Source organism: Chiloscyllium plagiosum, chromosome 41 (genome assembly GCF_004010195.1).
Source record: "Chiloscyllium plagiosum isolate BGI_BamShark_2017 chromosome 41, ASM401019v2, whole genome shotgun sequence".
Lineage (NCBI taxonomy): Eukaryota > Metazoa > Chordata > Chondrichthyes > Orectolobiformes > Hemiscylliidae > Chiloscyllium > Chiloscyllium plagiosum.
This window is the reverse complement of record NC_057750.1, coordinates 16,597,232-16,600,332: the sequence shown is the minus strand read 5'-3', so window position 1 is coordinate 16,600,332 and position 3,101 is coordinate 16,597,232.

The following is a 3,101-nucleotide window of genomic DNA, read 5'->3' as shown; positions in this document are numbered from 1 at the left end:
AGGATGTTTCCCCTTGAAAAAAAGAGTAGAACTGGGGGACACAGTCAGAATGAGGGGTCTCTGTGTAAAACAGAGATGAGGATAATTTCTTTTCTCTCAGAAGGTGACTGGTCTGATTAGGAATTATTTTTCCCAGAAGGCAATTGATACTGGGTCATTGCGTTCATTTAATAACAGGTTAGATTTTTGATTGACAAGGGAGTCAGATGTTATGGAGCAGCAGGCAAGAAGGTAGGAATCAGCTACAACCAGATAAGCCACAATCTTAACAAGCTCAAAGGGCCATAAGGCCTCCTCCGGTTTCTAAGTCTTATGTTCCTATGTTGAGGAGAGCTTCTAAAAGACACATCATGAAGCAAGTGGCAATTCATAGTGGGTACCCATTCAGCAGGCCACACATTGCTGGAGCACTTACCCACAAATAATAGTGCGCTATCTTAAACCTGTCCTGATTTTGCCCCATTGTTCGAGCCTCAATCTCACAAATAATTTATTGCAACTGGCAATACAGCCAGGAATGCAATTAATACTAAAGGACTGTAATTCTATTCAATCAGAAAGCTACATTTACACATCATGGAAAAATAACAACCCTTTCTACAGAAGGGGAACTGCATACTTCGAAGAGGTCACTGTTTCATAAGAAAGTAATTTTCTTAAATTATTAAAATTAAGTAAGCTCCATTTTTAACAAGGTTCAGTCATTTATTCACCACCACTGGACTGCAGATTGCAGCTCAGTAAATGGGGTCAAGTGGTTCTATTACTACAGTAGGTCAATTGAGGCCTGTAGGCCATATATGCCGAACTCACAGGGTGATTAAGTAATTAAGTCAGTCAATATTAGCATGTACTAAATGGAGCGCAATGGTGAATGAGTACTGGTCAATGGCATTAAGGAGCTTTGGTGCTGAAAGATGTATAAACAACCCAGCCCCTGACTGAACATCATTACTCTCCTCCAAGCTGTTGCCATTGTTTTAAGGCCTTATCTCTTCCCTGTCAGCTGGGAATCGAAGCAGCTGAGGAGAGTGCTATCTATCCAAATGTGGAAACCTTGTTCTCTCACTGTCTGAAAACCCGAAGTCAGTTGGCTACTAGTTCCTGTAGTGCTTGTTGTTTTCAGTTACCCAACCCTTCTGGGTTACAAGTTCCTGCTGCATTTGTTGCTTTCAGTTATCTAACTCTTCTGGGTTACAAGTTTCTACTGCATTTGTTGCTTTCAGTTATCTAACCCTTCTGGGTTACTAGATCCTATAGTGTTGTTTGTTTACAGTTACCTAACCCTTCTGGGTTACTAGATCCTATAGCGTTTGTTGTTTTCAGTTATCTAACCCTTCTGGGTTACAAGTTCCTACTGCATTTGTTGCTTTCAGTTATCTAACTCTTCTGGGAACTAGTTCCTACTGCGTTTGTTGCTTTCAGTTATCTAACCCTTCTGGGTTACTAGATCCTATAGCGTTGTTTGTTTACAGTTATCTAACCCTTCTGGGTTGTGTTCCTGCTTGGGTCAGGTTGCAGAGGGAAGGAAACTCTTACATCCAATGATTTATCATAATTTTTGAAAAATGAGTGACTCTATAACCCTTGGTTAAAGCATCTACTGTTCATAATTCGGAGAATTTTCAATAATTAACATGGGGGTAGCTGCAGAACTAGAGTCTCTCAGTGAAGCCACTAGCTGATCACATTGGTGGCCAGTTTCTAAACAGATGCCCCAAGAACAGATGACAGTTGAAACTACACAATAGTTTGCCCTATGCAACTCTAAACCAGATCTTACACAATAAAACAACTTGGTTTATTAATGTCTTCCATATTCATATGTTGCCCCGAAGAACTTCATCAAGGAATGTCTTTTGAAGTAGGAAACGCAAACAAAAATGTGATTATGCCCACAACATCTATTGATTGAGAGAGGGATAATATTGGCAATGGCACTGGAGACAATTCCCTTGCTGAAGCTTTCAATTAGGATCATGGAATTTCCTAGGTCACCTCTGAGGGGACACATCTAGCATCAGTTCATGGGTTCATCCAAAAGATAGCACACAGGATTACACAGGATAGGAGGCACTGAAACAGGCCTTTCAGCCCAATCAGTCCATGCACGTCTTTATGCTTCCAGCTTTAGTCATCACTGGAATCCCTTATGTCCCTCTCTCCCGCTGTGCTTGTCTAGTTTACTCTTAAATGTATCTATAATATTCACTTCAACCACTCCATATGATAGGGAGATCCACAGTTGGGTGGCACAGTGACTCAATGGTTAGCACTGCTGCCTCACAGTGCCAGGGACATGGGTTCAATTCCAGCCTCAGGCAACTGTATGAGTGGAGTTTGCACATTCTCCCTCTGTCTATGTGGGTTTCCTCTGGTTTCATCCCACAGTCCAACGATGTGTAGATTAGGTCAATTGGCCACAGTATTCATGGATGTGTAGGTTAGGTGCATTAGTCAGGGGAAGTGTAAAGTAATAGGGTAGGGGAATGGGTCTGGGTGCGATACTCTTTGGAGGGTCGATGTGGACTTGTTGGGCCAAATGGCCTGTTTCCACACTGTAGGGATTCTATGATTTCCACCATTGTCAAGCAGATTTTGTACTGATAACCTCTAACATGTAAGTTCATAGGAAAGATTTGGAGGGGTTTGGGTCATGCACAGGTAGGTGGGACCAGTTCAGTTTGGGAACATGGTCAGCATGGACTTGCTGGACAAGTGGAAATGTTTTTGTATCCACTTCTTCAAAATCTTTCTTCATTATAAAGACCTCAATTGGATCATTCCTCAGCCTCCTCTTTATAAGAGAAGAGACCCTGCTACTCCACCCTTTCTTCATGTGTAAATGCACATACGTCTAGTATCCTCCTTATTAATCTCTGCACCCTCTCTTGTGGATCCACATTATTTTTATGCTCTCTACCGCATCTCCTCCACTTCCCGCTCCTCCGCCCTTGAGCCCCACCCCTCCAATCGCCACCAGGACAGAACCCCACTGGTCCTCACCTACCACTCCACCACCTCCATATACATCATATCATACATCGTCATTTCCGCCACCTCCAAACGGACCCCACCACCAGGGATATATTTCCCTCCCC